The sequence below is a fragment of the Pongo pygmaeus genome, chromosome 17 (assembly GCF_028885625.2).
Source record: "Pongo pygmaeus isolate AG05252 chromosome 17, NHGRI_mPonPyg2-v2.0_pri, whole genome shotgun sequence".
Classification (NCBI taxonomy): domain Eukaryota; kingdom Metazoa; phylum Chordata; class Mammalia; order Primates; family Hominidae; genus Pongo; species Pongo pygmaeus.
Genome location: NC_072390.2, coordinates 60,071,877 through 60,099,328, shown reverse-complemented (window position 1 = coordinate 60,099,328; position 27,452 = coordinate 60,071,877). Strand labels below are relative to the sequence as shown.

The window sequence follows — 27,452 nt, the reverse complement described above, 5'->3', positions numbered from 1 at the left end:
GTAATGGCTATGGCATTCTTCTTCCAGGGTTTTGACTGGGTGGAGAAAAGGGGAGTGTGAGGGCAGAGAAATGGCAGGCCATTTGGGTTTTATTCCATTTCCAAATCATTTGAATATCATGCCCCTCCACAAGAGGGCACATGTAGACTTATCCTTGGAATCTCTGCTTGAAAGAGCCATTTCTTAGCATTTCCCAAGCTGAAAAATTATGTAAAACTACATTTTAAAAAGGCACCTTGTTATTTTTCTGACCAGTGAGGCTGGAACATTGGCTTAAGTAGAATGCAGTCAAAGACAGCCAGAGTGGAAAAAGAGAGGGCATGGCTGTCCAAGGGAAGGGACAGTCGGGAGCAGGCAGAAGCAGTCAGATGGTTTCAAATCCACAGTTCAGCCCCAGAGATTGGACAAAAATAGGAGACCAGAAATACAGAAGTCAGTCAATGGCAGATCAAAACATAATGCAGCACCAACAAGGCAGCCTGGATGATCCTCAGGTAGGATGCTCTTTATTGTTTCTTTATTCTCCCAGCATTTGAGTCCTAGAGCAATGCTGGACTGAGACCTAAGGACTCAAAATGTCTCAATTCCTGGTAGGTTCTCACCTATGACTTAAGTGACAATAGCAACAGCCATTTCCCTTTATTGCATAATGTCTCTGTGTTCTGGGTTTCTCCAAGTGCTTTATTTTTTATGTAAGTTCTATTACTCCCCTCATAACAGATGAGAAAATGGAAGCTTTGAGAGAGATCAGTTTTCCAAACATCATGTACCTTGTAAGTGATAGTGCCAGGACTCCAGTTAGTAATGTCTCATTCTTGGAATTCTATCTACTAAGTCAGGAACACACTTTTAAAGCTGTAGTCTTCAGCCCATGTCCTCTGGTGGTTTGCCTCCCCCTGACTAGGCTTACTGGGTTCACCTTCCACTAAATTGCTGATGTGGACATGTGGTCTGGCACCCGGAGAAACGTTCTGATTTCCAACAAGCTGGAACAGCTCTGCTGGTGAGGAGTGAAAGGAAACCCAGACTACCCAACTTCTCATCTCTATGGTCTTGGAGTAAGTGTCTGTTGACAAACCTGGCTGAGGTGGGGGTAGTGGTGAATGGAGTGTTAGAGGACAGCCACATGGGGTTCTCTGTATATGTTGGCAAAAGTCGCAGAGCGACACTGCTGGATTTAGTTCAGATGTCATGAAGAAAATAAAAAAAAAAACTTGAAAAATGATTTCTCTGAAACAGTGTTTGCATAGCAAGGTTCTAGGGCTAAGTTGCCCAGAGGGTCCCCATATTCATACTCCTTTGGAAGAGCCAGCCATCCGTTTTCATTAGTTCATGATTTGATCAACCTACACAGGCCTGTTTTTAGCTTCCGGTGAACCACAATATTATGACTGGGCTTAAATAATGCCAGAGCAATTCATGCAAAAGGGAAACATTCAGTTAAACCAGTCACAGGGCACTGCAACTAGCTTTTCAATGCTGAATTACTCTCCTGTAAGGAAATGGTCTTACTTATGAGAAAAAAAAGCATAGAGTCTCCAAGGATTGCTCTGTGCAGGGTAGAGCCTGAGGGAAGACTTTCCAGGTGTAAAAGGCCAACTGGTGTCAAGTCTTTCCCTGGAGTGGTCTCTTCTCTGTTGGGGTCTCGCAAACTGGGATTCCTGTGTCTCCCTCACCCCCAACACTGTGCTGATGTGGATGTGGGGCCATTCCCTTCCAAACTCTCCACCAAATGTGGGCAAAACTCTTTTTCGTGTTTTTCCTTAGTGCAGCAGAGCAGAGACCGGTGTATAATTATTTCGCTAATTATATGTAATTATTTCATTGGCATTTCTTCCTTACTAGACTGTGAGCATCATAAGAGCAAGAAACAGGTTGGTTGTGTTCATCCATGAATCCTCAACACCTACCATGGTGCCAAACATATTGTAGATGTGCAATAAATAGCTGTTCATTGACAGTTTTTCAAAAAGAAAACAAAAAAAATTCCAGAATATATACATAGCATGAGAATCAGTAGAGTTTTTTTACGGAACACTTTTCTGAGACCCAAATCCCTTAGCTAATCCTTTAGTAACCAGGTTAGTATCTAAGTTAACAACATGGTGAAATCCGACAAGCAAACCAGGCAACTTTGCCTGGCATTTTTTTTAAGAGATAGAGTCTTGTTCTGTTGCCCAGGCTGGAGTACAGTGGTGCCTCCATCGTTCACTGTAACCTCAAACTTCTGGGCTCGAGCAATCCTCCCTCCTCAGCTTCCCAAGTAGCTAGGTGTGCACCATGCCCAGCTAATTTTTTAATTTTTATTTTTGTAGAGATGGCACCTGCCCATATTGCCTAGGCTGGTCTCCAACTCTGGGCCTCAAGTGATCCTCCCTTCTTGGAACTCCCAAAGTTCTGGGATTACAGGCATAAGCTATCATGCCTAGCCTGTCTGGGTTTTAATACTAGGGCTGCCACTGTCTTCTCTTACTCTTGACAGCTTATAGGCCCTAGGTAACATTGGAGTTACAGAGAATCACTGGGAAAATTAAAGGAGATATTGTTCAGAAAGTGCCTAATGCTTGATATGGGGAATAATGAACTACATGTATGTCCCCCACAGCTCCTTGATGAATTCTTATATGGATAGGAATTCTTAAATGACAGGAAGACAGCCAGTAATCCTGTCCATTTTCCTATCATAGATATACATAAGGCTTTAATTTCAACTTTCTTGCTAGATCATTAGAATATTTTTATTCCTGGTTTCCTTTCGGAGGGACACAATTCATTCACAGTTTGTTTGAATAGAAATGGTATTGTTTAGCCTCTAGCAGGATAGGTTTGTTTTAAACAGTTGCTTTGGCTATTATAAATCATCTTAAACACAGTCTTAAACAAAGATCTCTCTCCTTCTCTCTCTCTTTTGTTCTCACTTTTGCTCCTTCTCTTGCACACACACATGTATGAACACCCAAACACACACGGAGCCTTTCTTTAGCTTGCCCCTGAACCCTCTCGAACTAGTTTGTATGTGTAGATACAGATAACAGGAGGTAAATTCTGCTAGCTATGGAGTAAAAAATATTTCTTTGTGTTTTTCAGGCAAGCTTGTGGTTGCAATAGGAATAGAAGGGACTTCCTTACTCCCATCCTACCCTACCCCCTCATCCTGCCTCAACCAGTCATGCAGAGAGATGCTGAATGGCTGCCTGCTCTCAGGGGAATGATTTGTGGAGGTTTAATTAAAATAATTTAATCAATCAAATCCAACAAATATTCGCTGAGTACCTACCATAGTAAAGAACTTACTACATTTTATACTTACTGAAAGTCTTTATTTTTGCCTCTCCATGTCCTTGAGAGCACCATTCTGATGTTCCCTTCTACAGTTTCAGTCCAAGCACAGACCCTCATATATAGTAAGGGCCTAATAAATGTTTTGTTGGATGTATGACTGTAGATAGAAGGGCAATAGGAAGTCAAGGGGGTAAGTATATTTATAACCCAAGATTTCTAGGCCTTTGGAAGACAGCAGGGTATCGCATACATTAAGAGCATGTATTTTGCTCAGTATGAATATGAATCCTCATACTTGGAGTTATTATCTGCCAAGAAGTTAATTATCCTCTTCAGGTTTCAATTTTCTTATCAACAAAATGGGAAACAACAAGTGATTTTTGAGGGCCAAGACATCGAGGATGTGCTTAGCACAGCGTCCGACATAGTGAGCACTCAACACAACTGCCTGCTGCGATTGGAGCTTAGGCACTGCATAGTGAGCACACAACACAGCAACTGCTGGTGCGGCTGGAGGGCGGTGACCAAGTTCTTGCATGGCCACCACTTAACCACCCCCAGTGCCGGCTGGTGTGCATGGGGATGATAGACCGCATGACATGAGGGTGGCTAGCAGCTGGAGCAGATGGGCCGCTCCCAGATGCGAAGCTTGAAGGAGGTGGGGCTCCGTGCAGCGATCTGGTGCTGGTTGGGCACGCCTGGCTCCAGGAGAGAGGCTCATCTGACTCTCCACAAGCAGAGAAAACAGCTTAACTTCGTTGTCTGGCAGTGGCGTCCTGGGTGCATGACCATCTCTACGAGGCTGGTTTCCACCATCTGGAAACAAGGATGTGCCTGCACCTTGGCCCTGCTTTCTTTCCTGCTCCCTTGGGTTTACAGACAGGAGGAGTGCCTTAGTGAATTCTCTCTCCGGTAGCTTTTTACAGATTTGGGAGTCCAACCACAGGCTTCAAGCACTATGTTGAAAGGGCAATAAAAATCGGAGAGAAATGGAAAGATGAAAACAAAGGGCGAAGCAGAGGCATGCACACTTATGCGTGCGTCCATTAGTGCGTACATCTGTACGTGCCTGTGTGCGTGGGAAGTGGGGTCGGCCAGGCAGTGGGAAGAGCGCTTATTCAGAAGAGGGGCTCCAGTCTCTGGTCTCTTGTGTGGCCCAACCTAGAATCCTGAGCGGAGGACCAACATGCTTCGGGAGACAAAGTTCAAATGTGTCTTCCTTTGACATTTACATCTCAGTTCAATGGAATTCTATCCCCTTTCCCTTGCACCCACCTTTTGATGTGAATATGCATTGTTTTTTGGTTTTAACCTGTTCTACTCCCACAGCTTTGGTTTTGGCTTTAAAAAAAAAAAAAAAGAAATCTCCAGCCATCCTTTCTCAGCTTCTGCTTTAATTATCCAATTACTGAAGCTATCCAATCTATTTATTCAGGCAATCAAGGCTTTAAATGCGTGGATTTATCATCACCTCAAATCGCCTGTCACTGTGATGGAACAAAAATAGAAAGGTAACCAGGATGCTGTAAGAGGTTTGAATCAACACACTTTTCCTGGTCAGTTCACTATTTTCAAGACTCTTTTATGAGAAGAAAAAAATTGTAGGGAGAGGAGATAGGAGAGAAGAAAGAAGTGATAGAGGGAAAGGGAATGAAGACTGTTTGAAAGGGTTTGGTCTCTGTTCCTGTAAAGATTGACTTGCAGTGTTCTTGGGTTTTCTCTAAATTCCCTCCTTTCCAGCTCTTCCCTCTGTGGATAAATTACCATCACTGTTGCCCTTGTTAAGAGATACAAACTTGAGGGTCATCAAAGGACAGAGAAGGTGGTCTATAGATCCATGCTGTTATTGGAGCTGCATGTGCTTTCTGGAATCACCCAGAATAAGTCCATTTGCACGTTGACCTGATTGCCCCTAACATATTTGAAAACAGACTGTTCTTTTTAACATAAACAATGTAATTTTTTTCAGTCACTGCTCATTCACCATTCTGGACATTTTACTCCAATTTATCAACTTCTTTATTAAAAGGTGGTACCCCCAAATGTAACACAAAACTGGAAGTGTGTTATGTTCAGTATCACCTCCCTCTGTCTGGTCATGGTCTTTGGGGCTCTATTAATAGTACTAGAGCTCCAAAGCTTTTAAAGCTCCTCTGGCATGTCATATGCTGCTGTTTAGTCACATCTTCCCTGTACTGTGCTCTTTGATTGTGAGTTTTTGAGAAACCTAAATATAGGAATTTATATTTATCCATGTACATTTTAATAGGTTAAATCAGGCCCACTTTTGCTAGCCATGGAAACCAGTTTGCATTGCAACATACCTTCCTATATATTTACCACTTTACTTAAACTGTGGTTTTGTATACTCTGCTTTTTGTATCTTCACCCTAGTTATTAAGGCTCTTGACCAGAACAGGTTGATATAGAGCCCTGGGACAAGCCACTAGGCACTATCCAATTGATTGCTCTTTCTCTATTAATCAGTATTTTTGGAGTTTATGTCCCAGCCAAAGGCAAACTCTTCAGCTGGAAGGTTAAAGGGACTCCATCAGTGCTATTATTCTTAGTATAAAAATAAGAACAACAGTTTTGCCAAAATTGTCTTAGTACCATGCCAATTTAAAAGAGAACTCAATCTAGTATAGAGCCTTCCTGCAACTTAACATTTTGGTGTGTGTGATATTATAATACTAGCTGATGAAATACTCATTTTTTCATGCACAGATTTCTCAATAACACATTGCGTAATAATAAATGTAATTGACCTATTCTATTCCTTTTCCCCAAAGTAATTTAAACTCCTCTCTCATTTCCTTTGCCTTTGAGTTGGGCTAATATCTTCCTGCTAGCATATTTCCATCTGTGAGTTTGGTCAAAGCAACTTTATCTGCGAAATTTTGAAGAATCAGCTTCATCTCCGCTTGGCAGCATGTGGTAAATGAAGGTATTTTTGGTAAGATTTATTGTATCATCTTCTGGGAAACTAACTCCAGAGAGGACCTGATTGCAGAGAACTGTATATTAAAGTTTCTTTTCCTATCTCCAGGCCCAGGTGGAGGGGACAAATGGATTCCTACCTGACTGCAAAATATGATATATTATTATAAACAGAGTCTTGAATTATAGAAAATACTAGTTAGCATAATTACATTACCATATTTTTATATGGAGATTATTATTCAAATACCAAACAGGCAATCTTCCATTGGAAAAAACCAATAAACACTCTCAATCCAGACTTCCATGGTTATGTATGTCAGAGTACAAAACAATTTTAAAGTTTAAAACCCATTACATTACAAGAGCTATTCACTTCAAGTAGGTGGCAATTTGCTTCATTTTTTCACCCCACGTTTTGATAGCTATTCACCGCTATCAATTCTTATCTTGCCCATTCTTTAGAAACCAATTGCAGTTTAAAAAGTGCCCATCTATTTCTGATTGAAATCTTCACGTGCTGGTTTTTTAAACTATTTTTCAATCTCTTAATAAAATAGATTGCCTTCAGGCTGCCAGTTAGTAAACCTGCTAACAATTCAGGGATTCCAAGGACTGCTGTGGCTCTTAGGTTTTTCCTGCTCTTGGTTCTGTGCAGGAAATCCACTGGTGCTATCCACATGTGCATAACAGTTTAATGGATGGAGCTTATTTAAAATCATGCAAACAATAACAACAACAAAGCTCTGCAAAATTTCCTGATGAAATTGAGTTAAACTGCCAGCGTTTTTAGTGCACAAAATATAAAATAGGTCTTAAAGCTTTTCCCTTTACTTGTTAACAGTTTTTATTGTTGACATCTCAGAGTAATCAGACTGACAGTGTCTTATATCATAGAGGATAACCTCCATTTGTAAGTGGGACTCTCAACCCATCAGTCTTGGAACAAGTATTTCTTAAGGACCGGCTTTGTGGCTGGCCATGAATCAAGCAAAGGAAGGGAAAATATAGTGTCTGCCTTTGAGGGCTCATGCTTTAGAGGGAGAACAATATGGGACAATCTACAGTTAAGGGTAGGGGGATGTTCAGACCATAGGGTTCCCTGTGATTCAGAAATGGGAGAAATAAGGAGTCAAGGGAATGGTCTCCTAAACCCAGAAGAACCCTCAGAGATGGGGATGAAGTTGTATTAGGTGTAAAGGACTATCTGCCATTGAGGGAAGACACAGGAGCCCTGAGTAAGTATTACAAGCATGATATGAACTGAAGGCAGTGAGAAGTTGACCAGACTAACACCGGCCCTTCCTGTGTCTATGTGGCCACCATCCATCTTCCCCCTTCCAGGAGAGGAAAAGCCACACTTTCTTTTCTTTTTAAAACTATTGTCATCCTCAGCGTCCACTCAGGATCTCCATACCCATTCCCTAGCCTTGGCCTCATCAATAATGAGTGCTTAAATGCCCTGATCTTAAGCAACATTCACATCCTCTTAGTTTGAATCCGATTAAGTTAAATGTCATTGTAGCCCCAAATAATCAGCAAGCTTTAAGATAATGCAGATCAAAACACACTTATTGATGTCATATCATGGCTGGATATTGTGTTGCCTATTTCCAGTTTTCTAGATCCTTTTAACCCAGTAGCAGGTACAAGGTGGAGAAGTGTGATAGAATAAGGTAAGTGCCACAAGAATAGTGTGGAGTCCCCTGGTGTTTCAGAAATAAAGAAAGCATGTCCATCTGGAGCATTGGAGAAAATTGAATGCCTTTGAGATGCCTCTCACATATGACTAAGGCTTTTTATATCCATCATAGAAGAAGGCCTAGGAAGATGAGGGAAGAGTGGACATAGGCGAGCTGAGATTGCATTCAAAGAAAAGTTCATGTTATTTGGTTAACAATGTTGGGAATACAATATTATTAATTATAAAATAATATTTGTTGCATTTAACCTTCACAACAGCATTTTGAGGGGGTACTATATTCTCTACTGTATGCATGGGAAAACTGAGGCTTAGTTAGGAAAAGGATCCTGCCTGCAGTCCCTTGATAGTAAATGTTGGGGTCAGGACTCAAACCCATGTCTATCTAATCCATATTGAGAAGGTTATAGTTCAGAGGAGGTAAATAATTGTTTTGAGGAAGTGAAAGAGAAAAGTTGATGGAGTTCATCTACAGAGAGTGAGGGAAGGATGAGGAGAATTTAGAGGAGGACAGAAAGAGTAGAAAACAGTTAGCAAATCTGTGGTGGCAAAATAGGCATTTGGGTTCTCATTTACCTATTTATTTATTGCACAAAAAATGTACAAAAGGATTTGCTAATACATGGAAATCAAAAGTCCCAGACAAACTCTTGCTTGTAAGGTTAGATTTAATGACTCAGGGTCAGTGCAGTAAGTCCTTGGTGACTGAGGCTATGTCTATGTGGCCATCAAATCCTATCTTAGGATCACATGTCTACTAGACTATCCTGGCATCCACAAGACCCAGTACTGGGAAGACTCAAATGCTGGGTTGATGTGGTCCAGGTCTGTGCAGGAATCATGAACATATCAAAGTCTACTCACAAGGCCAAAGTCAGGGTGGAAAATTAGTGGCTGAGCGTGAGACTGCTGCAGAGAAATTGCAGTTGGTGACTTCTCTTGGGCTCTGTCTCCCCTAGATCACTCTGGGTATTTTCTAGCACTGTGGTCAGAACTCCTGGCCTCTTGTGTTAGGATGCACATCCCCAGGGGACTCCCTGGGTTGCAGCAATTTGTGTATCATGGGCGAGGAGCTTATTAGGGACTGAAGTATTCCTGGCCAATTGTTAATTAATCACCTATTATTTTTCTAGCTACGTTCTCTGGAGGATGGTTTCATAATGGCAATTTCCCAAAACCTATACCAGAAGCTTTATTCAGTCACCTGGGTCCCGCCTGCCGCTGTGGCCTTATCATTCTGCACAGGAGTGTCTGTCATTTTCACTCCTTCATTGCCATGCAGAACACTGTACAGGGAGGGTTCCGTGCTGGGAGTGTTGTTATCCTTTCCAACACTGCTATTTTTATTATGAAAGATGGAGAAATAGTAGGAGGTTAATGGCTGCTCAGAATAAAAACAAATAGTGACTAAGAACAAATATTCAAATGAGGCATTGTCTTGCTGGGGGAATGATATTCAACAGTGAAGCGCTGCGCTCAGTTTTCATCTCCCTCTTTGACTACATAAACCAGGGGTTGTGTGTACTCAGTTCTACCATTGTACTGCCTTCCATTGTCAAATCACCTAACAAGAGAGACTGTTGGAAGCACAAGAACCCTCCAAAGGCCAAGGGTTCTAATCAGGGAAGTTTGTTTCTTCCTCTCCTCAACATCACACTTCCCACTTCCTTCATTTTAGTGGATGGATTGTCACCTCCCATTAGCTACCATGGGCCCCTTGCAAAGCCCAGTTCTCTGCAAAGAGGAGTGAAATGGTCATGTGGACCAAAGCTCTGACCATATTCACTGACCTGTGGCCACTGCTTGTTTCCTGTGCCTGAGGCACATTGCACACACATTATTGTGCCCATGACCTCCAGTTTCTAACTGAGCTGTCCCTTCAGGCTGAGGTGGTGCCCTAACCTCCAGCTTTCTGTGTCCCCCTGCCCAGTGTCCCCTAAAGTGCTATTCCTTGCTAGGTGACTGTAGATAGAAAAGAGGAAAGAGAACTAACATTATTTGGGTACATACCATGTGCTAGGCACTGCACAAAGTAGTTTTTTTAAAAATAATGTTTACTTCTTTTGATAATCCTGCCAGGTAAGTGTCACTATCTTTATTTCATGGGAAAGAAACTGAGGCATAGAAAGGTTTAGTAAATTAACTAGGTAGTGAGGGGCCAGGATTCATTCATTAATCAGACAATATACACACACACAGACACACAGACCACGCACAACACACTCTTCCACTTGCTAGACATGTAATATAGTTTTAAAATATAACATCTTAATTCTTTCAAAACTCACTGCAGAAATCCCTTGAGAAGAGAGTCTAATGGTCACTTAGACTGTAGCAGAAAGAATACCATATAGAGAGCTATTCCGTCTACCTAATCAGCATTAAACCTTGTGTAATTACCACTCCAAATGAGACATTCTATGATTGTTTCCAAATAAAAGGTAAATGATCTAAAGTAGATTATATAAGATCCAATACTACTTATCTCATGCCTGGATCCTGAACTTCATCTTTGCACATTTCCTCCTCCTCTAAAAAGTCATCAGCACCCAACCAGGGGAGTCTCACTAAACTAGAACTCACGTTGGGCAAAGGCTAAAAGGTCTCCCTGGGTGTCCATTCCACTCATCAGCTCCATGGATCCATAGATCTCCTAGTCTTTGTGGGAAGTGAGCAGACTCCCTTCTTCCCACCATGTGAAGGCCACCATCTCTGCAAGCTCTTTCTCTACCTGGTTTCTGTCTCTACTAAAAATACCAAAAAAAAAAAAATTAGCCAGGCATGGTGGTGGGTGCCTGTAGTCCCAGCTACTCAGGAGGTTGAGGCAGGAGAATGGCATGAACCCAGGAGGCGGAGCTTGCACTGAGCTGAGATCGCACCACTGCACTCCAGCCTGGGCAATAGAGCGAGACTCTGTCTCAAAAAATAAAATAAAATAAAATAAAATAAAATGAAAAAATAAATAAATTCCCTTCCACAGAAAGAGCCAGTCCAATTATCCCAATCCACACAGATCTCTCCCTTTTCTGAAATCTTTGGTTAGTGCTACATGAGTTATTACAAGATCCCTCTCATTTCCCTTGTGTATATTTTGTGTATTCAACTTGATTTATAGCCATGAGGGTATGGGATATGTCTTATACTTTTCTCTAACCATTCTTAGCAAATGTCCAACAAATATAACTGCTAAAAGGAAGCTGTAGTAAGAGAGAACACTGGGTTAGTGATTTGGAAACTTGTTTTTTGTTCCAGCATTGCTACTAACCAACTATGTGATTTGGGGAAAGCTACCTAACTCTCAAAGATTATTTTCCCATCTGCCAAAATGACCATGCTTGAGCAATGGACTTCTAAGACCTTTCCCAAAGTTACAACTATACTCTCATGAATTGATTAAACATTTGAAGAAAAAGGAAGTTGCAAAGAAAGACCCACCCCAGATCTGAGATGCTTAACATCTGAGTGTTCTGAGAATGGAGGCTGAGTGTGAAATCTATGAATGAAGATCAAGAGACAGCACAGTCAGTTAGGGCATATTATTGAGTTTCCTTAAAGCCTTAAACATCATTGGGCCAATGAATGCCTCTGATTCCTTAGGGAGGTACTAAAACAACTTCAGGAGCAAAGGGAACCAGGTTCTTTCTGTTCCTCAACCACAGACCTTTACTGGATCAGACTACAACAGCAGGTCTTCCCACTGCTAAGATCTGAACTCAGCCACCCCAGGGGAGTCACAGAAGGAGACTTCCAGGTGCCCCAGGAGGTAACTTGGCTTCGAGGATCAAACGCACACACTTCTGTTTTCCTTTCCCTCTGGACTCTTGTCAAAGACTAGACTCCATCATTGAGGCTGAAATGTACATAAAAATATGATTTATGCTATTGTAAGACTGGTCAGGCTGGAGAGGCCTCTGACTCTAAATGGGGGTCCTAGGAGCCACTTGCTGTCCATATCACAGATACTTGACAACAGGGAATCAAGTGATGGGCTAGATTTCTTCCTCAAGGCTTTCCCTGTGCTCACTGTAGAATCCCTAAAGACTGAGTGGGATAGATGGTCCACCCTGTGCCCTGCCAGTTTGCTTCTGCTCAGAGAGGTCCATGCCTCTCAAATCATTTTGCACGAAGACCAACTTCCTCTGCTTAGCCATGGCCAACTTTAGTCACAGGCAAGTCTTCCACAGACTCTCCACAGTCTCCTGACTTGATGGATTTAGACTTAAAAAACATAACAGCATTTATTCATGTAATAAGTAGACTTTTTTTCGGCAAAGAATGAAAACATAGTATATATTGTTTTATAAGGTAACTTAAAATTTAATAATATATTGTAATCATTTCTTTATGCCAATAAATATGGAAATCTGGCGTCAATGTCTTCTCTTCATCCTCCACTATAATTTCATACTTAGTCAGGGAGTATGTTCCTCCAAATATTTGAAAAAGTAAATTCTGCCATTGGCCCCTTTACTCTCCTCCTGTCCTTGTTCAGTAATGAACCATCTAGTATTCCATCTTCTCAACCAAGCACTGGTGATGAGGTTTCATGCATTTAGGAAAAGTGCGTGGATTCTTCTGATGAGAACAACAGATGCCCATCTCTTCCCAGAAATCTAGAACCAATAGTGGGGACTTATCAAAAACAATCAGAGAAGCTGAATTTGTATGTTTTCTGTACTTATTAAACAGAACTCAAATGAAAGTTTTCTTTAATGTTTCTTCTTTTGTCTTGGGTAGTAAGTGGGACAGGCTCTTTTGTAATGCAGTCTCAAAGGTTGGTCCATTCTGTCATTAAACTAGCTATTTCCTTCTGCTCACCTCTCTACCCAGATGACGTATCACTTTGACATATTTCCCTCCTTTCTACTTTTCCCAGTACAGTCTATGTTTTAGGACCAACTTGTGGGGTATGTGCCCTGGGGGTGCCCATGACCTCCAGCCTATAGGGGTGGCTCCTCTTCAGTCCTCAAGGATTTCCCTTCCTGAGCTTCTGTGGTGCCTGCTGTCTGCTTTATGTTCATGTTAGCACCCTCTCTCCTCCACACTTCCAATATTGTGCACAGTGCTTTTTTCTTACAATCCCGCAAAACAGGTTTTTAAAGTTATGGTCTGTAATTGCCATTTTACAGCTTCTTAAACATGGATCATTTCTATCCAACAATTCGAAGAAGTGACACCATGCCCTTGAAAGGTATTGTTTTATTCGAGTCAGATATAATATTGCTGAAATATATGCTATCCCAAGAGACTGGCTACGTTGTGAATTTTCCCTGTAAATGTCTAGCTTCCATCCTTAATTCCCAGGCTAGGGCTCCTTGGGTTGAATGACATAACTTCCAGAAGAAATGCTGGTGCAGTAGCTAGGTGATTTACATATAATCTCTCCCTCTGGGACTCCCTCTTAGGAGGGTGAGTTTGTGAGTTTCTTACATGTAATGAGTGGCCTTCAGTCCAAGCAGACTTGCTAAAAACAGTGAACTCTTTCTTACTTGGATGGTGTTGTGTATTTGTCAATGCTCTTTAATGCCTATTGTTTCAGATCTTCACAACACCTTTGTGGGAAAGGCAGGGCAGTTATTTTAATCCCCATCTGACAGATGAGGAGAGTGAAGCCCTGAGAGATCTTATGGCTTTCCTAAGATCACACCATTGGCAGCCAAAGCTAGAACCTGATGCCAGGATATCCCGCTTGCCCTGTCCTCTTGGTAACTCACACAAGCATGCTCTGAAAGCCACCACTGTTCCCTCACATCCGTTTCTCCCCAAATATAGTCACATTTCTAATCCCATTTAATTCTCGCAAGAGCCCTGGGAGAAACTCCTGGGTTGGGGTTATCTGAGTCATTATTTCCAACCTATAGAAACAAACACTGTGACTTAAGGGACTTTCCTGGTCACACATGGATCAGTGAATGGGGTGGCACAGAACTCAGTTCCCAGACCCTGCAGGTGGAACTTTGACACCTCTATGCACACACACGCCATGTACCTCAGATGTTGGTCTCCCTGCAGCCAATAATTTGAAGTAGAAAGCATGACTGTCAGGAGGAACTTCAGGGTGGTCTTCAAGGGAAACACTGGCATCCAAATGAACCCATTGCTTGGTACTTAGTGACAGGCAGGTGTGCAAATGTGTAAGTGTGTGGTCCCATGGAAAGAACCAGGTGGGGAGGCCTTGGGCACAGAGCCAGGGTAAGAGCCAGGCCTCCTGATTTCCAGGAGAGTCCTTTTTTTTTTCCTTTCTTTTCTAACCCTACTAATAGAAGAATTCAACAGCTTTCTCCATGAAGAAAAATTAAGTGAATGTCAGATCAGGGGTTTGATTTCCCTCATGACAAATACAAAGAATCATTCCACATTCTTCCAGTGAAAGGGGGTGAGGTGTCCATTTTCCTGCTACTTATGTTCCTCAGCAGGTACGTCGGAATGACTGGGTCACTGTTAACTGGGTAAAATAAGCCAGTCTCAACTCAGCCAATACAAATATTTCCCCAACTCTATGTTGAGAAAAGATGAAAAAAAATTGGCATCTGAAGAGGTGAAAGGAGGTGGTGGCAATGCAGTCATTCCCTGAGGGAAAAAAGCAGATGGATATATTTCCTGCTGCAATAGGTGGTCCAGAATTGGCCAAGAAGGGGCTTCCTAACACACACTCACATGACCAATGCAGGTTCCCAGGGACAGAACCAGGAACCTGGGACAATACTCTGCTTCCCTTAGAAAATGCCCAATTTTGTTCAAGGGCTGTTTTTCCATTGAGTGTGTATATATGTGTGTGTGTGTGTGTGTGTGTATATGTATATGCATATATGTATATGTGTGTATATATGTGTATATGTATGCATATAGATATATAGTATATATGTGTATATAGTATATATGTGTATATATAGTATATATGTGTGTATATATATAGTATATGTGTGTATATATATATAGTATATATGTGTATATATAGTATATATATGTGTGTATATAGTATATATATGTGTGTATATATAGTATATATGTGTATATATATAGTATATATATGTGTGTATATATATGGTATATATATGTGTGTATAAACACACACACACACATGCTGAGCTCATTCGGCTCTGCTTGTGTTATCAGGGATAAAACATACAAGGGTGTGCTCTGCTTGGACATCACTTTTTAAACAAACAGGTACCGTGTGACTACTTAATGTAAAGCACAGAGAGGACCACCGCTGAAGGAGGTCTGTCTTCTGCCTTCAGGAAAACCACACTCCAGTTGAAAAATCATGATTACGCACTCGATAAGTTAGATGATTACACGCTTTGTAAGTTAGCGCCAAATTCAAGGCTAACAATGACAATAAGTGGCACTCAGCAAGGAACAGAAAGTTTGACTCAGGTAGTCCAGAACAGGGAGAAGCTAAACAGAGGCGGGATAGTTCAGGAAGAATCAGAGGCAGAGGTGGAACTCAAGTTGGGTCTTGACTGCTAGATAAGAGGGGTGGCCATCGATGCAGTGCCAGGGATATGTGGAGGAGTGAGCAGGAGAGTTCGGTTGGCTCACTTTTCAGACCACAGACTTCCCCTTTGCTCCCAGGGACTTGCTCTCTTTTAATGACAAAAAGGATGTAAGAGAGTGTGAGTGGTTCAAACATGCCTCACTTCCAGAGAGTATCCCAGGTAATAATGGAGGAGAAGCATCTTTTCTGAAGTCGGGGAGAGCATACAGCTTTTCACTCAAATGAAATCCACCCCCTCCCTTTAAAAAAAAAATACCCCAGGACTGTTTACCTATCCATGGGAAAGTCATAAAGGAAAATGTAGAAATGGGAATTGCTTTGAGAATCTGTAGGACGTTGACAGAATATGTGTAAACTAGAAAGTGCTGGACAGCTTACTATTATACCTAGGGGCCTGACTGACACTGAATTCCAGGAGAGACCGCATTACTAGAAGGTATTTAAAGTACTTTCAGTGAGTCTATTTCGTGTGTCATTAGCAGCAGAGTGAATCTCAGCGCAAGCTGGTTCGAATCCTCTCCCAGAGCAGACATGTCTTCCACAGCCATCTCTAGGGCTTGCCGTCCCATCTCTGTTTTTGTGACAGCCTGTTCCACTGATGTACTGGCAATCCATCAGGGGGACTAACAGGGACAGAACCAAAGATACAGTTCTCGGGTCGAGGAGCCTGCAGAATCATGGTGCTGAGAAGATGGAGAGGAGACAGCATTGGTAGGGTGGATGGCATTCACACATGCTCTGCCTATTTCAAATCAAAACCAAAGCCTGGGCCTGGTGCCCTCATCAAATGTTGTTATAACCATGCCATATAGAATTAATAATCTTAGAATTGTTACATATCTCTTACATTAATTCTACGGTTGGAAGGCCATCTTAAAATAAGAGTGGGCTATGGAGGGTCAGCATTTGGATGGAATATTTATTACCATTGCCAGGACCATTTGTCCATGGCATATTTAGAAGCTTCTTTTGAAAACTTTTATTTGTGCCTCGAAAATCTCAACTCCTAAAGGGAACTGGATGTGCAGTCAAGACACATTCAGATAGAAGTTAGCTTTGCCGTTAGGCAGCCATGTCTGGGATGTGCTTGGTAAATCATGGGTGCTCTATGAGGGTTTGCTGAATGATTAGGAAACTCAGGGAAAATCTCTTCAGTTTCACCATCTCTAAACCAAGAGAAATAGCCCCCAGCACTCCCAACTGACAGGCCTTCGGCAGGATAAAAATGAGGTAATGGTTTTTAAATATACTTTACAAGTAAAAATTTCTGTAGAAATAGAAGTGGTTGCTATAGCAAACTTGGAAGTTGGAGTTGGAAAAGGCCTGTGACTAGGACCTAGGAAACTTTGGGTCTTGTCCAGCTAAGCCCATAAACAATAAATCTTGAAAAGTCTCTTACCTTCTTGGAGCTTCAGTGACCTCATTTGTAAACACATTATAATAGAGTCTGTTTACTTCACGGAGTGTTTGAAAGTCAATGGAGATGATTATAAATTGCTCCTCTTTGATGAGCAATGAAAAAGTAAGTGTGGGTGTCCACCTGCTCATGCCTGTGCACAGTTGTGATTTTGGAAACAGTTTGCTCCTGGAGAAGTGAAGCCTTGATGGGAAGCCCCTGGGCCTGCTGACCCTACCCCCTTTCTTCCTGCCTTCAGGCATCCACACCATATGTTTCCCATTAGCTTTGCCTTAGCATTCCCCTTCCATGTTCTTTGCAATCATTGCTCACCATCTCCCACATGCACAGTCTCCATAGAACCCCAGAATATGAGTACTGGATGGGGTCTCACTCTACAGAACCAACCCCTTTATACATGAGGTTATGGAGGCTCCGAAAAGTCATGTAGCTATTTGACGGCAAAGTTAGAACTGGATCGCAGGTCCAAGTTCATAGTTCCTTTTAGTGTCTCTGATCCCAAGCCTTTTAAACAGTGTACTTCCCAACCCCATTTTATTACGGGAAATCCCATCTGCCCAGAATTCATCTAGGATTCAGAAGTGATGCTGTTATGTGACGTCTTCAACCTCCCTCCCTCTGCCCATCTCAGGGACCTCTCCAGAAGCCAGTCCCAAGAGTGGCATTGGTTAGCGTGTCTCAAATACAGTGGGAGAAGCCTCTTAGCTCAGCTGCAGTTAGTTCTCTATTGTAGAAAGCCAAAAGAGAGACGAATAAGGGATGAAAACATACTCCACATGGACTCAATAAATCTTGGGTGAAATGATGCTGTCTGACAAGGTAAATAAAAAATGGAGCACGCAAGCACCAGCACTGGGGATGAGATGAGGACACACCAGTTACCAGGACTTCTGCCTGCTTTACTTTGTCGACATAAAACATCAAGTTATGTCATCATCTGTGGGTTTTTGTTCCTATTAGTATAGTTGACTAGATATGCTGGATGTCATATTTACGATGTATTTAACAAAATTATTTTTTTAAAAAGATTTTTTTGTATGTGTGACTGTCAAAAAGCTTGATTTCCAGCTCAGAGATCATCTTTGTCTACATCCCTTGTCAGTCACATTTCTTACCCAAGCTTCATTCTCTTCACCCATAAAATAGGTGGGATAGGCCAGATGCTCACTAAGGAATCCTCTGGTTAGAATGTTCTGTTGCACCTCCTCTGTTTGTGCATGTTGTCATTAAATAGGACAGCGTTTTACAACATTAGTGGCCACTCTGAGCCCCTGCAGAAGCTCCTCCACACAAGGGCTCCTGAGCAAAGGGCTCTCCCCTAGACAGGACTATGAACTCGCTGTCAAACTGTCGTAGAGATTTCTCTGTATTTCAGCTACTGCTTCCTGGCAATTCATATAATCACCTTTCAGAAGGACATGATAATATAGCATCTTGATTGTAAAACTGCTCATAAAACGTTATGGGATTGTGGGAAGTTTGGGTCCCTGTAAGGAAGGTGCTGGAATACAACTTGAGCCTGAGTGGAAAATAAATAATGAGCTATTTGAAACCGACATCATTCCCCAAATGGAGCAGAGAGAGTGAAAATAAATGGAAATACCATCAATTACTGTTTTTCCCAATGGCAAAGTGATAAAGATATTTAAACGATGTGTGACACAATGGAGTGTGAGTTCTAATGGAGGGGCTCCTGTCCTTAACGAGGTAGAAAAGTAAGGTAGTGGAAGAAGTGGAAAAGTTAGGAGGGGAGAGCAAAAAAAAAAAAAGCAGAAATTAGTGCTGAGGGAGCCGGGCTGAGCCTACATGTGACAGCAGTGTACAAATCACTCTGGTGAGGTGTAATTGCCTGTCCTCTAAGTGGAGACTCAGAAAGGGAAGACAGAGGACAAGAAAGAGATGAGGAAATGAAAAGCAGGGAGGTGGCCTGTAAAAGCTTAGACAGCAACAGCTCTAGCTGCCTTTTCTGGGCCATGAAAAGTTCTGGCTCCATTGATGGAGCAGGGGTTCTGGCCGTGGCTCAGTCTTGACATTGGCCTTCTGTCTCTCTATAGGATCCTCCCCAGAGGCCTCACCTGCCCACGTTTGGGGCTTCTCACAGGCTGCTCTGTGGGTGATTCCTGAATATGCCCCTCTCCCTGGTTCAGCCCTCTTCTGTCTCTAACCTTCCACTAGTCCTCTCCACGCCTCCCCTTCCACCTCACACTCAGCCTAAATCTGTGTCCCTCACTTCCTCATGCATCCTGGTTCCCTTTTCCATGTTTTCATACTATATGAGTGGCACCAACTATTTCTTCTAACTCCCTAGACTCAAATTTGCCTCTCTTCTACTTACCTTCCCTGTCTTACAGCTCCCAAATCCAGTTATTTTTTGCTAGTGAAATCTCTATATTCACAGACCACACCTTTATTGGGAACTTCTCATACCTCATTTTCAAACCACTGTAATAGCCGCTGCAAACTGGCCTTGGATCCAGCTTCTTCCTGCTTGCGACTACCCAGTGTCCTGTTGCCAGATTGACAGTCTTCCAACACCTCATTAGTCATGCTACTCCCCTGCTCAGAGACCTGCTATAGCTCCCTATTTCTAACAGTCAAGACCCTCGGGCCTCTTTGGCCCTGCCTTCTCTGAGAGATCACATTTGCAGCTTCTCTTCTCCATGTTGTACTTGCTATTCAACAAATACTCCTATCTTTCCCACTCATTCTCATTTCTGTGGTATAACCTCCTGTCCCATTGGATGTGTCATATTCTATTCAAGTCCAAAGTCAAGACCTCCTCCTCCAGGAAGCCTACCTTGTCTGCTGAAAATGGTGCTGATGCACTTATGTCCAGGCATGATCATTCAGCATTGGATTAGTGGCTGATTCACATTGACATTGTAAGGTTTGGGACCAAACATAATTAACTCTTAGGCATTCATCTCTCCATTCTTTGAGGCCTTCAAAGGTCATATAGGTCATCCTACAAGCTTGGTGAGGAGAGCATTGTGGGTTCACTGGTAGTCTGTGATTGGTCAGCTGCATGGCCAGTGCATTTATTTGTACAGATTTGACTTTTGAGAAAAGGATACAAAGATCAGCCATTACAATGTAAATTTTTGAGGAAATTTAAATTAAGTAAAAATATTGACCAAAAACATCGCCTTAACACATGGCCACATAGCTGATGCTGTTCGGTCTATCTTCAAGATGTTCTGATGAACCCTTAGGGCTAGCACACTCCTCTCTGCTGGTACGTGCCACTCATACCTGTTGAAATGTTTGCTTCCCAAGAATCAATTGTGTTTGTTCCCAAACCTTTTTATGCTGGTTGTAGTTATAATTTATGTAATTTATTTAAATATTATGCAAAACTGTGAACTGTGAATGCAAAGAGGGTTGTTGATTTGACAAAAAAACAAGTTGATTGCTTTGGAAAGAGCCAGTAAATGGGAAATTGATTAAAAAAAAAAAGGATCGATGTTAAACTGAATGTGGGTGGGACTACTCTAAGAGATTAGTTAAAAATAATAAAATTCTGCATGTAGATAGCTCATAAAATACATTTTAGGTTCTTGATTCACTTTAAAGAATCCAGAGCTAGATAACGTAAATAATGTATTCTTGGAATGATTTGTGGAGGGAAAGGATGCAAAACTTTAATGAGAAGAACTTTATTTAAGAAAAAATCAGGCCGGGCGCGGTGGCTCACGTCTGTAATCCCAGCACTTTGGGAGGCTGACGTGGGCAGATCACGAGGTCAAGAGATTGAGATCATTCTGGCCAACATGGTGAAAGCCCGTCTCTGTTAAAAATGCAAAAATTAGCTAGGCGTGGTGGTGCGTGCCTGTAGTCCCAGCTACTTGGGAGGTTGAGGCAGGAGAATTTCTTGAACCCGGGAGGTGGAGGTTGCCGTGAGCCAAGATCACACAACTGCACTCCAGCCTGGCAACAGAGTGACACTCTGTCTCAAAAAAAAAAAATTTCCACCCATACCAAACGATTGGCAAATAAGTGCATATGTATAAGTTTAAAATCATATTTAAAATAATTTGACCATCCTTTCCTATTATCAACCATTATTCCAGATTATATCAGATTAAAGGAATTCTTTACCACTCAACATCAGCATGGGTAGAACATTTTCCAGTTTGGGGGCAGAAACAGGGCAGTATCATCTTCTGAATACCAGAACCTGACATATCCACATTTGAGCTGCAAAGATACACCTCTGTGATACTTAACCTCCAAGACATGCCCCCTCTCCACACCATCCTCTTGTGGATCTGTGGATCTTTATTTCCTGGAGTTCACACCTTGTATAATTCTCACTCCCATTGAATCAGGCTGTCCTATGTGATCAATAGAATACACTAGAAGTTATGGTATATGACTTCCAAGGCTGGTTCATAAAGACTTCTTGCTTAGTATCTTGAATAACTCACTCTGAGAGAAGCCAGCTACCATGTTTTGAGGCCACTCAAGTAACCCTGTGAAAAGATTCGGGTGGGGAACTGAGGACTCTTGCCAACAGCCAGCACCAACTTTCCAGCCATGTGAGTGAGCTGCCTTGGAAGTGTATCCTCTAGTCCTGGTCAAGTCCTCAGATGACAGCCGTAGCTGACATCTCATGAGAGATCCCAATCCGGAACTACCTGGCCAAGCTGTTCCCAGATTTGTGACCCACAAAAACTGTGAGAAATATTAAATGACTATTGTTGTTTTAAGCCATTATATTTTGGAACAATCTGTTATGCAGCTTTAGGTAACATGGAATTTCCCAAACACAGCAACTATTTCTAAGCAGGGAGAACCTGAGGCAACTCATATTGAGTACTATTAGCAAGAATGCCCACTCTACTGAAAGTGCAAAGGACACACTGCTTTTTGTCCTCATTAATTACATAAAATAAAACTGGAGATTTTTTTTTTTTTTTTGAGCTGGAGTCTTCCTCTGTTGCCCAGGCTGGAGTGCAGTGGTGTGATCTCAGCTCACTGCAACCTCTGCCTCCCGGGATCAAGTAATTCTCCTGTTTCAGCCTCCAGAGTTGCTGGGATTACAGGCGTGCGCCACCACACCTGACTAATTTTTGTATTTTTAGTACAGGTGGGGTTTCGCCATGTTGGCCAGGCTGGTCTCGATCTCCTGACCTCAGGTGATCCACCTGCCTCGGCCTCCCAAAGTGCTGGGATTATAGGCATGAGCCACCACGCCCAATCTGATAAAATGTTTTCAAAGTTCATTTTGAACTGCTTCTGGGACAGAATGACAATACAAAACAAGTTTGCTCAATAGTTTTATATTCAAGAGTAAGGAAGAGTGAAGGGGCATCAGAGAGAGAATCATTTTCCTCCTGTTCATACTTTAAACCTCACCTACACACATCATACCCCTTAACAGAATAAAAGGGGCCTGTCAGAAACTTTGGGGATGGATCATCCCGGTCAGGGTGTGCTTTAGGAACCCTGGGTTCCTGGCACAATTCCATGAAGATTCTCCACCACATGGAGTGAATATGTTTCTCTTGTTAGTTTCAAAGGATAGCACTCTTATAATAATAGCAGGCTTAATAGCAGCAATGCTTATTGGCAGGTTGGTCATGGCTTAGTGAGCACTGGTCAAAAATGTTTATCACTTTTTTCCTCTTCACAAAACACACATTAAATCTTGAGAAATCAAATGAAGAGACTCTAGCAGTACCTTTGGTGCTTCAGCCTGAACAGCCCAAATATAATCAATTGCATTTTCCTAACTGTCCTCCCCTCTGATTGCTAAGCCATGGATCTGATGCTTGCACCAGGAGTGGACCCTCTCCCCTCCTCTGACACTGCACTTCAAAATCACTACCAAAAGGGAGATGCCTTTTTTTTCCTCAGCAGGAAAATAAGAGAAAGCTAGTTGAAAAGGGATTAGAGGTAAATCCACCTCCTCAGATGATGAAACAACTTCTAAAATGTCTTCCTTCCTCCTTCTCACCCCAGTCTCATTTAAATTTTCTATGACTTTGATCACATCAATATTTTGCTTAAGAACCTGAAATGACTTTCTGATGCCATCCAAATAAATGCCCAGGCCTATTAGGAAGATATGCAAGACCCCTGGTAACCAAGCTTCAAATCTGACCTGAAGGTACCGTTCCAGTTTTATCTCTACTGACAACTCATGGATGTGAACCTGGGTCCTTGACAAATGCTGGCTTTTCTCAGACTCTGCGAAACACTTGTATGTCTCCTACTTCACTCCTGCTATCCTCTTTCCCTGGAATGCTCTCCTTCCAATCACCAGCCTTCTACACTTTGTTGTAGCTTAGTTGTTTCAACACCACATGCTACAGATGCCATCTTATGACAATGCCAGAGATGGCTGCCACCTCTAGTGGCACTTCTGTGCCACTCACAAGACATTTGTCTCTTATTAAGAGTGCAGTAACTATCCAGGTTCTTTATGTCTCGTCTCCCTCCAACCTTGTGAGTACCCAGAGGATAAGAATCAGATTTCTTTTATTGCTGTTCCCCCCACACGCCTAGCAGTGTCCTTGGCATTTACAAGGACCATAATATGATGAATAAGTGAATATTGTTGCTTTTCTAAAACTTATTTTACTGACTCATATATACATTTATTTCAAAGGAAAAGCAACAAAAAGACAAGAGCAGGGATGTGACATGAGATGGATGGTGCTATTTCCCTGAATAGCTGCACCAAAATCTTCCCACTTAGCTGTTTTTCATCTTCACATCCAATCATTTAGCTTCATTTGTTTGGAATGACTACTGGTTCCTCTTATAAAAGACTGTTAGAAGTTGGCAATATTGGTGGCTTCCTAGAAGGTACGACTAGGTGGGAACTTAAAAAAGTCCTTTCCTCCTTGAATAAATTCTTTAAAAAATATTATTACTGATTTCTGAAATTCCTCCATTTGAGATTTTTTTTTTAAGTAACTACCTTCAGGAGAAGTCACACTTAAGGCAATGACAATTATTATCAACAATAATGATGATAAAAGGTGATATGGTTTGGCTCTGTCCCCACGCAAATCTCACCTTGAATTTTAGTTCCCATAATCTTCACATGTCATGGGAGGGAACTGGTGGGAGGTAATTGAATTGGGGGTGATTCCTCCCATGCTGCTATTCTCGTGATAGTGAGTGAGTTCTCACAAGATCTGATGGCTTTATAAGGAGCTTTTCCCTCTTTGCTTGGCACTTCTCCTTCCTGCCATCATGTGAAGAAGAATGTGTTTGCTTCCCCTTCTGCCATGATTGTAAGTTTCCTGAGGCCTCCTAAGCCATGCAGAACTGTGAGTCAATTAAATCTCCTGCTTTTATAAATTACCCAGTCTTGGGCAGTTCTTTATAGCAGCGTGAGAATGGACAAATACAAATGGCCTGTAAGAAATAAGGCCTAGGGACCAAGGAAGTAAAAAAAAGAAAAGGTTAAAGAAAGGATCACCAAGAAGGGGAGGTGTTAAGATGCTTAAAAAACCCTCATAGTTTGTTGAATTTGCTGAAGCCTGGCCTTATCCCTAGTAGAATTTTGTAAGGTGCCTTTTCACAGATCTGAAAACCTCTCTGCTGACAAATAACCAAAATCCTGATTTTTTTTAAACCCACCAACCCCTAGCTCTAACATAATTGCCTGTGATAGACAGCCAGCTGTATCCTTGTGATGTAATTATTTTCTTTCTAGGGTCCATCTTGCGGATTTGTGTGGATGTGCACAAGTACCACGTGTGTGTACACACACGTGCTCCGTAGGCACCAGGACCTCGCTGATCCTTTACACCCCACTCATTTTCCCTCCTCAGATGATACATCAGAAGCACATTGTGATTTCTGGGTGTGTGTTAAAACATGATCTATGGAAAATAAATTAACCTAATAAAATATATTCAAATGATCAAATGTCCTATAAAGGTAATTTGAGAGAGGAAAAAACCTGCTGGTTTTGATGGCGGCTTAAAATATCTCTTATTTCTCATAAATAATAGGGTAGTTAAATGCCCATTTTACTTATATCATGTTAATGAGTTCTGGATGCCATTCCCAAATGCTCATCCTTCTCTCATTAAGCCTTCCCAATAATAGTGACAATAACAATAACAACAATGATCATATACAACAAAGACCAAAGATCACTGGAAAGTTTTCTTTCCCCAAAGAGGAATTTTTGAATGGCTGCACTCTGTGCCTTGAATGCATTATGGTTAATTTCAGATTCCGAGGATGATTAACTCTGACTGGTGGAATAAAAGGCCATGACCAATTATTATTCAGAAAAATCCTGCTGTTTAGCCAAAGAGCGTACAGTGCAATCCAGTCCTTGATGTTCCTGTGATAAACGCTCACATGACAAGGTTATTTGGTGTAGAGCAGCCAGAGTGGTTGCTATGGCAACCTGTTCACAATGCTCATAAATCTGAGGTGTAGTTATCCTTGCTGCGTATGCAAAAAAAAAAAAAAAAAAAAAAGGAAACAAAAAAGAAACCTACAAAGCCAACTCAAGCAGTTTAATTTACAGTGCTGCCTTAAAAAAAGAAAAAAATAGGCAAATGAATTCTAAGATAATAGACCTCTCCATATTATATTCTTTCACAATACAGGCACTTAGGACTCAAATGCTCTCTTCAACGCCAAAAAGACTTTTAAGATAATCATTATGGTAGAGAATATAGGTCATCATTAGCACCAGGAGTGACAAAAATAAAAGAGGTGGTTAGAAATTCAAGTTTGCCAGCATCAATTGTTTTCCCTTGGCACAGTTAGCAATGCAAACAGCTGTTGACAGCACATCAGGACAGGTACATTCGATGGGGAACAAATGGCTTTTTCAGTCGCTGCTTCCCAGAAATGATGGGCTGTAAGTCTAACAGGCCAAAGGTCAAGCAGACAATGATGAAATATCCCCCACAGACCCAATGTCAGGTGGTTCGATGTTAAGATCGCTCTGATATGGTCTCTCAGCCTTGATTTCAGCTCCATTCAGCTCCATTAGAAATAAGGGCAGCCTATTAAACCAGCAGGTAGCAAGGCTTTTCTCATTTCGGGTATAAGCTCCCTGGCCACCTGGCTTTTTGACCCCCTGTGGCTTATTTCAACCATTATCTAAATAAAAATTGGGGAATAGTTGAGCCCATTGAAGTGGCAATTCTTTAACACTTGGAAATGTGAGAGCCATTGGCTCTGCAGTCATCAAGAATGATAGAGAATTCTAATATGATAATGGCCTGGTTCAAATTAAGACTAATATTTGACTTACGCCATCAAATAGTGAAGATGGCTCGATTAGAGAGCTTTGATGGGGAAATTCATTATGTCATCAAGTCCCAGAGTATACACACATACTGGGACACTCCAAGAGGACAAGAAATGACACATTTGTTTGGGCAATACAGAAGTGCTCAGTCGTATAAAATTAGAGAGAATGAGGATAGAAACACACCCCCTGCCCTTAGGTCTCAATTCTGATCCAAAGCATGTTTCTTTACTAGTCTGCTATAAAGAGTAACTACAAGACATGGGGGCTTCCAGCAACCTGCACGAAAGGTCAAGAATATCCTGACCAAGAAATTTTTGGTAGCTACATACCTGGCTCATTTCAGGGTTAGCAAGTATATACGCAAATTATAAAAATTTGTTTCACTTAAATTTTCAAGCATGCCTAAAATTCTCAAAATAACCTTTTTGGTTTAAGATACAGCATCTCCTTTAAAAAAGCAGACACCCTTGCAATTTGGAGAGGTTAAACACGTAGTCTTTCATGCAAAGAAGCTGATCAGACTCTGCTGAAAATAAATTAACACACTGGGCACTTAGTATGTGAGGAGCTCTGAAAGGAGAGAAGGGAAGGCTGGGGAATTACAAAAGTTACCCTGCCTCTGAGACTATGAGATCCTTGAGGGTATGAACTGTACTTTTCTATTTCTTTTCTTTTTTTTTTTTTGTTTTTTTTACCCTCAGTGCCTTGCACAGCACCTGGCATGTGAAAAGGCCCACTGTATCTTTGATGAATTGATTCAATTATATAATCATTTGAAAGAAGACTAACTTTCCTCTGAAAAAGTGGATTGCATGAATGCCCAGATATTCTTTTTTTTAAAAATTTTACTTTAAGTTCTGGGATACATGTGCAGAATGTGCAGTTTTATTACGTAGGTATACATGTACCAAAATATTCTAATTCAGATTCTGTTGGATACATGGATGGATAGGTAGGAAGAGAGAAAAGACTGATGAGAGAGAGAAGAAGGACTTTTCTCCCTTTTAAGTTGTTGGGTACTTCAGAAGAGTCCCCTGTGCCCAGACAGTTCATTATTCTAGAATTCCAAAAATCATGGAAAATTCTGACTGTGCCATTATTATTTAGCTAGGGCCACTTCCCAGCTGAGAATTACCCAAGGTGGGGTATTAGTTGAACTTCATGCACTGTACCTCAGCTCAGTCCAGCAATTGTGCATGTTGAGTGCCAGGCTTAACATCCATGCCTGGAGTGGCATACTTTTCTCCTGGCCAGGTCAAAGCTCATTCACCACCCATGTGATAATAAATCAGAGTTTGCCAAGACTGACTTGCTCCATTTGCAGTAAATTATAAATTATGCAGATCCTTATTCTCACAATACTCCACAG

The 27,452-nt window shown here is 41.7% G+C and overlaps 1 protein-coding gene and 1 long non-coding RNA gene across 2 annotated transcripts in view; one reads left to right on the top strand and one right to left on the bottom strand.

Annotated features, from left to right (window-relative positions):
* The window catches only part of LOC129018831 (uncharacterized), a 69,075-nt gene extending 65,825 nt beyond the window's left edge, over positions 1-3,250 (top strand). Inside the window, exon 8 of the long non-coding RNA XR_008495434.2 lies at positions 3,088-3,250. This is a non-coding gene — a long non-coding RNA (uncharacterized LOC129018831). The remainder of the gene's footprint in view (positions 1-3,087) is intronic.
* SLC14A2 (solute carrier family 14 member 2) overlaps positions 1-27,452 on the bottom strand; it is a 471,903-nt gene that overhangs the window by 245,284 nt on the left and 199,167 nt on the right. The window lies entirely within an intron of this gene.